This window comes from Gordionus sp. m RMFG-2023, chromosome 3 (genome assembly GCF_954871325.1).
Source record: "Gordionus sp. m RMFG-2023 chromosome 3, tfGorSpeb1-WG-v2, whole genome shotgun sequence".
Classification (NCBI taxonomy): domain Eukaryota; kingdom Metazoa; phylum Nematomorpha; class Gordioida; order Chordodea; family Parachordodidae; genus Gordionus; species Gordionus sp. m RMFG-2023.
Window position 1 is genome coordinate 49,200,372 of NC_088777.1, and position 13,151 is coordinate 49,213,522.

A 13,151-nucleotide genomic window follows, 5' to 3' on the forward strand; every position below is an offset into this window, starting at 1 on the left:
TATTAGTTATTTACTAACATTTTATCTATTAATGATGATTTACTATTCGATTCTTCAATTTCAGTTAACAATGATCCACCTATCTCACCTTCAATCAAATCCCTATCTAGTATTAGTTATTTATCACCAATTTGATCATCAGCAGACAATAGGTCTCTACATATATTTCAACCTCTAATCAATTCCCCATTTAGTATCGCTTATTTATCACCCGTTTTGACGCCAGCTACCATTCATATTTCCATCTCAGTTAACAATAATTCTCCAACTATTACTGCTTTATCATCATTTGTTAGAAGTAACTTACAATTTTTCCACCAGCAAGTTTCTAGATACTGAAAATAAAATGTATATGTTTTTGAAACCCATAAATATTCTAGAATCAATATAAACGGGTATAACAATGCTATATTTACCATAAGTAATACAGACAATATGTCTGAAAGAAAAAGGTAAAAAATTACAACTGTGCAGCGTGGACTGGTGCATCAGTTACAACAAAAAATTACTATAGTATAAATACCAATGATATTACACTTGGACCTATGGTTATTAAGGATGGCTTATTTGGCAAGTCCACAACAAAACAATATAAATTTGTAATTTTAAATATTTATTATACAAAATTGAAAAATTGTGAAACGTATAAAAAAAAATATGCTATTTAGATAAATATTTAAACAGCTTAGTTCATCTTATTCAATCTACATTTATATTTGAATACATAGGAAGATATCCAGGGTTGTTTCCACATGAACAACATAAACTACTAAGGAGTTAATAGTCGTACCCAAGTTGTATAATGCGACAAATTAAGGAAAAGGTAGTGCATCAGCCTCCAAAAGACGTCTACCAAGATTTAATAGCCAATGAAGAAAATTATTTTACTCCCAGGGATATCAAACAAAATATACGATTTAACGAACATAAAAATAATTATGGTTATTTGCAAATTTATTCTGACCAGATTAATGAATTACAAAAAATATTCATAAATATCCAATATTTAAAAAAATAGACATAAGCCCAGACAGAGTATCTTCACTAATATTATATATTAGCTTAATGTTAGTAAGTATTAGATATATTTGTTCTCAATTTTCAGAGTATTATAGGTGTTGATAAAACTTATAATTTAGGTTCCTTGTTTATGACGAAATCAGTTTTAAGAATCAAGTGCTCATGTCTAAATATTCACAGAATAATTCTATATTCTTTAGTCTTATATTTTTGCATGGCATCTCTGATTATGAAACTTTGAACATTTTCTTTTCCCACTTGGAAGTCATATTCAAAAAAAAATGCTGAAAATCTTATATTAGGCAGTGCTGAGGAGCTAGGCCTAATAACTTCGTTAAGGAATTATTTTAATAATTCTACACATAGATATTACGTACTTATCATATGAAAAAGAATCTAAACATATTTTTACAGAATAAAGAGGGAATAGATTCAAGGACAAGGGAAAATATTGTAACTAGAATTTTGGCAAAGAAGAACTTGTCTTTTCGTTAAATAATAAAATCTTTAAAGACAAGATTGAAAATCGGCACGAATATTGTAGAGACAAACAATTTAATAAATTATTGAAACATATAGATACCGGTTTAAAGAATAATTTATTTTTATATGTATAATTATCTTTAAAAAATAAGGTAATATCTTATCTCTTTATAAACAATAACTGTGAATAGTTAAATAATATGTTAAATTTAACAGAGATTCTACTACATCTGTATACATACGATGGTTAATAAAATTTATGAATTAAGTTTAGCTCAGGGAAAAGATTTTGAAAGAGCACTTCTTGGTGTGGGTAATTATTATTTAACAAAAAAAATAAGACGTGACAAAGATTTGTCATGTAGGGACCATATGATTATTAAATGTGCTTAAATCACATAGTATAAATAAACAAAAAAAAATTACCTCGACATGTGGTGGATTAACATTAATTCAACCTAAAGGATCTAAAAACACTATGTTAATCTAAAAGGTCTAGATATTATAGTTCCTTTAAAAAAATTAATCAATAGGCACTGATTTATTTCAGATTTAATTTATCCAAAGGTCATTTTAAGGGCCATATAGTTAGTATCAATGTGTTTTTTCCGGCATAAATCATTTTTTGAGCGCGGTACTTATGAATTGCAGACAATTTTGCTGTTAACCTTTGAGTCATTTATAATTTGTATAAAAAATATATGGAAAATTTAATATAAATTATATTTAGTTTAAAAGTTCATAGAAAAATTTTCTGAAATTCATAGAGTATTTAAAACATGACGGCATGCATTTCAGGCAATATGAGATTTTTGGCTTGTCTTAATCTATTTATTCTTTCTTTCCCGCTCTCGTATTAAAAAAAACATCGGTAAAATTTACAGTACAAGATAATTCAACTTAAAAATCTACAACTTACATCAAGATAGATAAATAACATCACATAAACAAAATAAGTAAAGCTTAAATTATATATATATATAATTATATACATCAGGGCATATTTACAGAAGAGAAGGTTCCCCCTTACCTAAATAAAAAAAATATTTTTAAAAAAATAATGGAAATTTATTCCTATTTCAAAAAGGTTATTTTTAAATTATAGCAGAACCTGACTTATCTTAGGCTCTTACCTATTGGAACGGCAACATCTTGTCCCTCCCCTGCCGTTCAGCCTTTAACATAGAAAAAAACTGGGATACTTCTTTGATCGCCCGCTCCGCCGAATGCCTCATTTCAAACATACGATTTGAGGAAAACTAAGATTATATAGTATTAAATGCAAACTCTGGCTATGAATGGTTGGGAGCCATTCGTAGTTCCAATCTTGTCCTCCTCATGACTGGCAAATAACTACGCATATTCACCCCTTAGCCTTTATCCTAATTCAGTGTTTTACACTCGGAAATTATGATAAGCCTATTGAATCAAATGCCTACCATCTCTTGCACTGCTAATACTCTCGCAGACGTCATCCCCTCCATAAATCCATTAACAACATTCTACTAGCCAACAAACGTTAATATCCCATTTATTTTTGGTCCAGTTGGTCCTTCAAATGAAACTAATTCCGGGTTGTAAATCTCTTATTCTTTGGACAATCGGTCTCACACTGGCCGATCTTGTAGCAAAGACTAACCACACATCTTATGCCATCGAAAATACAGAAGTAATATTAGGGTGCACGGTAATTTGCCTAGAGACATATCCCCTAAGACATTTACTCCATAGCTTTTTCTTCTAAGGAGCGCCAATAAGCGCTCATACCGGAGTTTATATAAGTGAAACACCCCCAACATATATTTGTTCTTGATATACATATTTCCCCCCACTTAGATTATTATACGGCCTTCAAACACTATCATGCCAACTGCAATATCAAGAAATTTAATTTAGTTACTTGATCGGACTTGTATGAGTTCTAGGGTTCTAATTTAATGCTGAAATTTAGATTTTCGATGTGTAAAAATTTGATTGAGCATCAAGAAAATAAGGCTTATTTTTACACTTTTATATATAATTTTTTTATTATATTAATTCCTTTGTAAATTTTCAAATGATTATTATATATTTGATTTTTTTGAAATAAGATTTATATTATCGATAATCTGTAATATAAGAACCGCTCATATTTTTTTCAACTAACTGTATCATTTGGTCATTTGGACGGAAATTGAAAGGAAAATGTGAAAACGCCTGGGTCCTTGACTATAGCCTTTTTTTGGAAAAATATGTTTGTAAATATAAAAATAAAAGGTATTAAAAACTTACAACAGAAAAAAAAAGGTTATAATTAAAATCTAATAATATAATTTCATCGAATTGACCCTAATTATAGATTCCATATCGACTCTGTATAACTTGATAAAACTGAGGGAGACAGTAATTGATTAAGAACGATGTTAATGTTTTAAAAATTCACCGTTGATAATTTTATTTTAAACATCAACGAACTATTATAATATATGACACAAATAATTTTTTAATTTCTTTTACTAGCCTACATGTGTGTTTTAACTAGATCTGGCATGTGCTGAGGTCAGAAACATAAGGTCTATTCATTATATTATTTTGCCGAAACTAACTTAATATTAGAAGTAATCCCCCCCCACCCTCTTTATGTAAAGGAGATATTTATAGCAGATATTTAGAACCCCAAAATATCAATTAAACTTTGGCTCTATAGTTTTAGTTTACCTCTCAGCTAACACGCCAATTTTCCTGGAAAGAAAAAAGTGAAGATACAATCTTAACAAAATATATCTAACCGATGTATCAGCCACCGCTGGGCTCCTGAAGACTAAGGAGTAAAATTTTAAGTTCCCGATATTCCGATTAGGTTTCTTCATAACAATCAACGTTGACCACCCTCTTCTTATTAGATCATTTCCCCATTTCTTAACGACTAAGGTGCTAGTAACTCTGTCCTCAATGCTGATCTCTTAGAGCGAGAGATGGGTAAACGGCATTAAATCTTTTTTTCGTAGAATAAAAACAAATATATTAAAAAGATAGCTTTTTTCCATATAATTAAATTTTAAGGGTATATATTTAAGTTTTTAGCCAAAATTACAGAATAAATATTTACAATTGTTTTTAATTCAAACTAATGAAATGTTCAATTTTATTTTTAGTCTTTATACATAATCTATATTAAGATTATATAAGAAAAACGGTTACACCAATATCATTTTTCCTTAATAAATTCTATTTAAATATCAAAGGCAATTCGATTTTTAGAGCTAAGGTTTATTTTATATGCATATCTTTTGCTTTTCATTAATTTAAAATGTAAAATCAAAATTTTTAGATAAAAGAATACATATTTTTTTAATAATTCATTATAGATTTGGTGACCCCCGGATGTGAATAATATTTTAACCCCCTCACCCCTCCTTCTCCTCTCAAATAACAAACGACTCTTAAATAGAGGATTTCGATTTTAAGAAAAGGAACTAATTTTACCATATTTTATCCTAAGAATTTTGGACAATTTATAAGATATTTGGTGATTTTTCTAAGCGCGATTTGACTTTAACATATATATATCGAGTCGTAAGAGGTTTAGAAAATAATAAGCTCAGTGCCTATTAATCTCCATCTTGATAACGTGTATATAGTCTATTAGTTATTTAGAAAGAAGAAAAATGTGAAAGATTGAATAAGATTGGCATTACGGTTACCTTGAGATAATATCCAAGTTTGGCACATAAGCATGAGGAGGAATATGCGGGAAAAATGAAAAGGGAGTGTATTTGCTCCCATTTTAAAAATTTTATTTTATATATATATGTTATAAAATTATTTTGCAATTATGGCTCCAAAAAAAATTTGTTGAATTTTTTAATTAGTTAATTTTTTTAACATTTTATTTTGTGATAATTTTAAGAATTAACCTTATTTTGTCATTCAATGAATTACTTTTTATAATTAGTAAATTTTTATGATATTTCAATTTATATACTTTTTAAATGAAAATAATTTTTTTTAAAAGATTAATATACGAATTATAACAATCAATATTTAATATCCCATCACATCTCATTGAAATTAGCCCAGAGTTTTCTGGCCAAATTTGTAAATTTCTGTCATTTTTAAAATTGATTATTAATTTTTTGGTAATGGGTCTTGGACACGCACATTGATAATATATTGCTAAATTCGGTTGTAAAAATTCATAGATATCCTAACAAAGATTAGATATGAAAATAATATCTTCGTATTTAAGGGAGACTGGGGATAATGCGAGCCATAATAGACAAATGGCAATTAAATAGAACCTAATTCTAAACAAATAATATCCCATTCTTTCCCAGTTTAATGTATTTTAAGTTAAGTGTACCGTCTTGTTTTTTTTCCATACAGAATACCCGACTATGTTATAGAAATTGTTAAGAGGATTGTTAAATTATTATTGAAATAAGGATTGGCATTCTTAATATTAAAAAAAAAATTGATCTGGAAAGATATTTTTAATTGAAGAAATTTATTATTAAATTATTATTTTTTTTAAACTTTATAACAAATGGACTTTAAATTTGATGATAAAATTATTTTAGATTATAATAAAAATTTGTTTTAAATTCGATTATAAACTTGTTAACTAATCTTTTTAAAAATTATAGTATAATAACTTTTAATTACATGATGTATTTTATTGTTAAATCATATATTAATGCTTAATTGCTCAGGTGAAACTATGCAGATCCCATTCATTTAAAAAAACTTTATTACTTAAAATTCTATCGATATTTTTGCCTAAATCTTTTAGCAGCTTAAGATTTTTAGATAAAGTATATGTGAGTAAAATTAATTTTGATTTTTTTTTCAGCAGTCCAAAAGTTATAAAGGTTTTTTTTTGGAGATTGGGGTAACATAGACCCCATCTGTTCATCCGTGTAACTCTGTTTAAATCTGTTTTGGCAATTGATATATTAAGCACAAGTAAACACTTTTCTATATTATCAGTTTTTTTATTAATTAAAAATTATATTAAGGTTTGAGTAAATTATGAATGCCTGGGAAAACAGCAAATGCCAATGTAAACTGAAAATGCTTAGGTAAGAGTTTTTGTTATATCCCCTATTAATTGGAGTGATATCCATGTGTAGGGGGAAATTTATATTTGCTTAAAAAATAATAATTAGGAGAACAGGCAAGAGAGCAAATTTCCCCTTGCGCCCCACCCACCCCATCGGCCACGCCTATGAGAGGAAGTTTCAGTTGAACCGGCAGATATTGAGAGAGCTGACGAAAGTAAAATCCTTCGTTGGGATAGTAGTTACATGTTTGTAATATAATACTTAAATGTTTATATTTTAATTACATGTTTGTTTAAATCATATCAAAATGTTTATTTTTTAGTTATAGGAATTTAAATTTATATATTCTGAGGCGTCAATTTTAATATCAGATTATATCATGTTCAATTGATTTTAATAAGTATATATTTGACTTTCTGAATTTATACAATAATAATATTGCGATGATAAAACTTGAATGAAATTGCTTTTAAATATTAACCTTAATTATTCGATTATCAATCAATACCATATCAAATTCGTTCTTGTCTATTCTCATCGTTCCCAATCGATACTACGCCAAGCAGAGTCTACATGAGCGGGAGGGGGGTAGGAACAATTTGCATCCTAATATCTATAAAGGGGTAGGGGGTAGGTGGTAGGGGGTAGCGGGTAGCGGGGAAGGCATTTTGGGGGGTAGGCTATAATAATCTAGAAAATTTTCCTGGATAATATTTTGGTATATTAGGGGGGTAGATATATATTTTTGAGGGGGGTTTGCATCCAGTGAATATACTGTCATGTAGACGCTGACGCCAACCAAGCTAATCCCTATATGGTGGAAGATAGTAATTATGTCAAAGTCAAAGTTCTATTAATAACCTTCGACTTGAAGTTCTTAACGAAAAATATTTTCGATGAAGCCATAAAAAAAATAAAGACTGTTCGAAATGATTGATAAAGAGATGGCGGTTAGCATTGATAATTTGGAAAATTTATCGTATCGGAAAATGAGAGATTTAATTCAAAAAAAGGATACACAGATATATGAGAATCTTAGAATTGTTTAATGCCAAACCTGATAGAATGGAGTCTTCCAGAGAATATTTGGATCGACTTAAAGGCTGTGGTTCGGGACTGAATACCGAATTGATTTCGGTACAATTTGATTAACTTAATGAAAAACTTAGATCCATGGAGAAGAGATGATGGAGCGAAATGGAGACAATAAGGCATGAAAGGAAATTATACTTATAAGGGGATCGACAATAACAGCAACTTCAAAAAACAAGAGATAATTCAGATACCTTATAATCTAAGACCACGAAATAAGATCAATTTTATATATGATTTTATTATTGATATGCAATTAAATAATCTTAATTTTTTATTTATGATCCTGTGACAACTTTGCCCATCAAGAGATAAATACTATTAATAGGCAAAAGAGAGGAGATAAGTTAAATTTTTTAACTTTTAACAATCTCTGTAAAAATAAAGATAATATTTATAACGGATATATTTTGATTCCGTCAATATACACGGAAATTAAAAAATTTGATTGTGTTTTTAATAGTAAAATAAGCAAGGTTAAAGATTTAAAAATAAATATTTTGTTAAAGGATGATTATAAACCAATATTTTTTAAGGCCAGGAGAGTATATCTTTTGAATTAGAAGAGAGTTAGAAAGCACGCTGGAGCAATGGCGTAAACAGGGCATAATAATCCCTGTCAAATTTTCTCAATGGGCTACACTATTAATATTGGTTAGTGTTGACTTTAGAGTCACTGTAAATCCTCGGATAGAAAGGTTTGAATATCCTTTGCCAAGTACTAGTGACAAAATAGCTAAGGCTCGATATGGTAAGATATTTTCGATAATAGATTTTTCTTCAGCCTATTTACAAATACCTGTCCCTAAAGAAACTTCAAAGTTTCTTACCCTGTCAACCCACGAAGATCTGTTTTAATTTAATAAGTTATCTTTTTGGCTGAGAGTTTCCACTGCATATTTCCAAAAAAAACTATGGATGAATATTCTGACATGAATGGGACTCATGAATTATTGTTCCAGGTTTATCGAAGGTTTTTTCGAAATTGGCATCTAATTTTTATTATTTGCTTAAGAAGGGGAAATATTTCTATTGGGGTATTAATGAAAGAAGCAAGATTTTGTGAGATTAGAAAAAGATTGTGTAATGCGCCCTATTTTTAAACACATTATGATAGAAGTAAGAAGTTGTTTATTTCGACTGATGCTTCGAATAAGGGTATGGGAGCAGTTATGTTCCATGTGGAAGAAGATAATCATAGAGGTTTCTTGAATTCATGTCCAAAGTATTGTCAGGTGCTAATATAAATATTCGATTATTAAGAAGGATTCGCGGTTATTTTGGCTGTTAAAAAAATGGATAGAATATTTAAGTAGGATGTTTGAGATTTATACAGATCATAAACCTCTGGTTAATTTATTTGGGGCATATCCGGTGAAACTTTATAATGTGTCACCAAGATTACAAAAATGAGCTTTGTGTTTAGCTAGGTATGATTTTAATATTAATTATAGGAAGGGGAAAGATCAGATAATTCCTGATCAGTTATCTAGATTAATCAATGAAGATGTCGTTTGTTTTTTTTAATGTTGATAAAGATAATAATGATTAAAAAATTATTAATGATCTAGTTATAATAAAAAGAGATGCATTGGTAGACTGAGCTTGTCAAAGTTAAACAATATGTTTTGAATAAAGGTGGCAATTATTCACAAATTAAAGAATATATAAGATATATGTTAATGTTTTTGAATATTAAAAATGATTGTATATTTAAAGAGAGACAGATTATTATTCCTCAAAGACTAAGGAAAAATATGCTCAATGATCTTTATGAAGGGCATATTGGGGTTTTTAAGATGATTCATAATATGAAAAAATATTTTTGGTGGCCAGGAGTTAAGAGATATTAACGAAATGGTGTTTAGGTGTAATAAGTGTATGATAAATGCTCCTACATTACCAAGAGTTAGGCAAAATCAACTGGGTGCAACCAAATAAGCCCTGGTATCGAATTTACATTGATTTTTTGGACCTATTAAGAATTTTTACGGGCTGATAATTATTGATGGGTACCCTCGATGGCTGGGAATTATCAAGGTTAAAAACATTAATAGCATTAACACTATAATTGTATTAAATAATGTGTTTTCTAGATTCGGTTACCCTGTAGAATTGGTATCAGATAATGGACCAGCATTTAGTTCTTATGATTTAAAAAAAAAATTTTAAACAAAAGGGTATTATACAAATATTTTACTCCTGCATACCACCCACCTTCTAATAGGATGGCTGAAAGAGCTTTTCGCCCAGCAAATAATATGATTTATAAATTAGGGGAGTTGGGATGAGATTATGTTAGCATATGTATTATTAAACTATCACTTTGCGACACATTCGGTAACAAAAATGTCACCTGCAGCAAGATTATTCGATAGGGAATTGAGATAGAAATGGAGTTTTAAGAGAACAATGACTGTGATTTAACTTTAGTTAACTCTGGTAAAAAGGAGGATCAGTATTGTCATGTGGGAAATCAAGATATACCATAAGGTTGTGATTGCGCATATCAATCAAATTAGAGATATATGATAAACCTGGTCATGAAATGTTCAATTACTAACCAATAAATTGCCGTTTCATTTTTTATTGAATATTAACCAAGATTTTATCATTTATGCCTACCTGTTAATTTTACTATTCTAGTGATGGTTGGCAGGGAGTAAGACAAAATTTTTTATTATATAAATATATTTAAAAATGTTTAACTACAATATGACTAACAAACTATAATAAAGGAATGTAAGATGCAAAAATTTGCGCTAAATAATAACCATTATAATAAAATAATAATCCATGTTCAGCATTTAGATAATTTCATTTAGCACCTTCCCCATTATAATGTATTCATTGATTGTATTCCAAAATAAGGAAATAACAATATTATAATAATGCATTTATTCCCTTTCCCAAAGGAAACAACTATATTATTATATTATAATAATACATGAACTCCCTTTCACAATATATTTAACCCCTTCCACATTATAAAGTATTTATTGATTATATTCAAAATAAGGAAACAACATTATTATAATTATGCATTTCTACCCTTTCCCAATATATATATACAGTGTTGTGATGATTTAATGAAACATATTGACGATTAAATTAAAACCCATCTATATAAAATTATTTTCTTTGCAAAAATAATTAAAATATAGACAAAGTATTATTGAAAATTCTTTTATATTCCTTTTGTTATTATAATTATTTATGTAAACAAAATAAATTTATATGGATGAGTTTTAATTTTTAATCGTCAATATGTTTCATTAAATCATCACAACACTGTATATATAGTCTCTTCCACTATAATATATTTATTGATTTATATTCCAAAATAAGGAAACAACAATATTGTAAATGCATTTATTCCCTGTACCCAATATATTCAGTTACTTCCCCATTAGAATGTATTGATCTATTTAAATTTTTTTAAATTGATGCTTGTAGTTACATGTTTGTAAATTGTAACATAATACTTTTGTTTATATTTTAGTTACATGTTTGTTAAATAATATTAAAATGTTTATTTTTAGTTATAGGATTTAAATTTTATATTCAGTGGCGTCAATTTAATATCAGATTATATCATGTTCAATTGATTTTAATAAGTATATATTTGACTTTCTGAATGTATACAATACATTTGAATATTAAATAATAACCTAAATTATTCGATTATATCAAATTCCTACAATTCGTATCGTTTCCAATCAATATCATATCAAATTTGTTCATATCTATTTTTATCGTACCCAATCAATACCATATCAAATTCGTTCTTATCTATTCTTATCGTTCCCAATCATTACTACCGCCAACCAATCTAATCCCTAGAAGGATCAACTGTAATAGGTCTCTTTCACTTGCCAATAGCTTTGATAAGCTTGAGCGACTCCTTTCTGAAAATATTCCTAAAGTGTTGGTGCCATTGATTTAAAGAATTTGTTCGTAAGACCAGCTTATTTTATTTTAACGACTTCTACTTTTCGATGGCAGAAGATGTGTGGTTAGTATTTACTAAAATATCGGCCAGTGTGAGGCCGTTTGTCTAAAGAATAAAAGATATACTAACCGGGATTAGAGCGTTATCATTTGAAAGACCTTCTGGACCAAGAGTGGATATTAACGTTCTTGAAAACAGCTAGTAGAATGTTGTTAATGGATTTATGGAGGGGACAGTGGCGTATCCAGGATTTTCTTATGGGGGGGGGGGAATTTTTTTGGGGGCTTCGCCCCCAAACCTCCAGTATCTGGCCTTCGGCCAGCTTTCCCCGGCCTTCGGCCGGGTCTTATGTTTTAGCTCTTCCATTAAATTATTCATAATTTAATAATAATTATATTTATATTTGTAACTATTATTTACTAATTCGTGCTAATGGATATTACAAGCCTATTTTTTATTATTTTTAGTTAGGTATATTATATTTAATAAAGTTTTTTAAATGTAAAGTGGAAATAAATTTTAATGTCATTTTTTTTATAAAATTTGCTTTAAAGCTACCCTTAGTTTAAATTCTCATACAATATAAGTATAATATAATTTTTTTATTGAAAATATTAATAGTATTGTGTATAAAATATTAATGTTGTTAAACGGCTTGTTTTGAGCCGATTTTTAAAAACGGCTAACTCAATATTTTCGCCAGAAAAAAATTAATTAAGCTTCGAAATTTCGATACTATATGTCTAGACCTTTACTTCTTCTATGAGCAAAATTTTCAGGCTTGCATAATATTATTCTGGATAAATAACTGAGTTAGCCGTTTTTAAAAATCGGCTCAAAACGAGGCGTTTAACAAAACTAGAAAATATTGACTAGAAAATAATTTAAAAAACAAGTTTTTTAAAACTTCTTATCAAATACAGTATTATACAAAATTTTTTATTAAATACTATAATTATAATGTGATTTTTAATTTTCGTGGGAATGTTGCCAATTCATCAAGAATTTTGTTTGCCGTTGGAATCAAATCTCTGTGGATATTTAACAGAGTTAACCCATTTAGCCGAGATTCGGAAGTAGTACTTAATAAATATGTTTTCAACCTTCTTAAGTTGGAAAGTCCTTACATTCGTACATGTTATAATAGGCAAACATGGTAGAATATAAAACAACTTCAAAATATTAGGAATTTGAGCCAAGGTTTCTCTACACCGATTGAGCGCATCAATAGCATGCTCAGGTAAAATAACTAAACATAGTAAATATTTATACCACAATTCGATTAAATTTATTTCAGTATCAATATCATAGGAATAAAATTTTGCTAAATATTTAATTTTACCAATAGTGGCATTAAAAAACTAAGATGGATCTTTGGGTATTAAAACTTGAAGATTGCTAAAGACTTGTTTTTTTATCTAATAACCGTACTTTTATTTGCAAAAAGTATCTAAGAATGGGATGAAAGTGGATATTTTATAATATTCTTCAGTTGAGCCAATATTTATTTTACATCTCAATAATTGCCCAGGTGCTAGACGAGGTTTAATTAGTGTTATATC

General features: G+C 28.5%; 1 long non-coding RNA gene across 1 annotated transcript; it reads right to left on the bottom strand.

Annotated features, from left to right (window-relative positions):
• Positions 1-3,626: 3,626 nt before the first annotated feature.
• Positions 3,627-5,926, bottom strand: LOC135927350 (uncharacterized). The gene is made up of 3 exons (XR_010572054.1): positions 5,846-5,926; positions 4,272-4,477; positions 3,627-3,718 (listed from the first exon to the last, which is right to left on the bottom strand). It is a non-coding gene; the product is annotated as an uncharacterized LOC135927350 (long non-coding RNA).
• Positions 5,927-13,151: the final 7,225 nt, after the last annotated feature.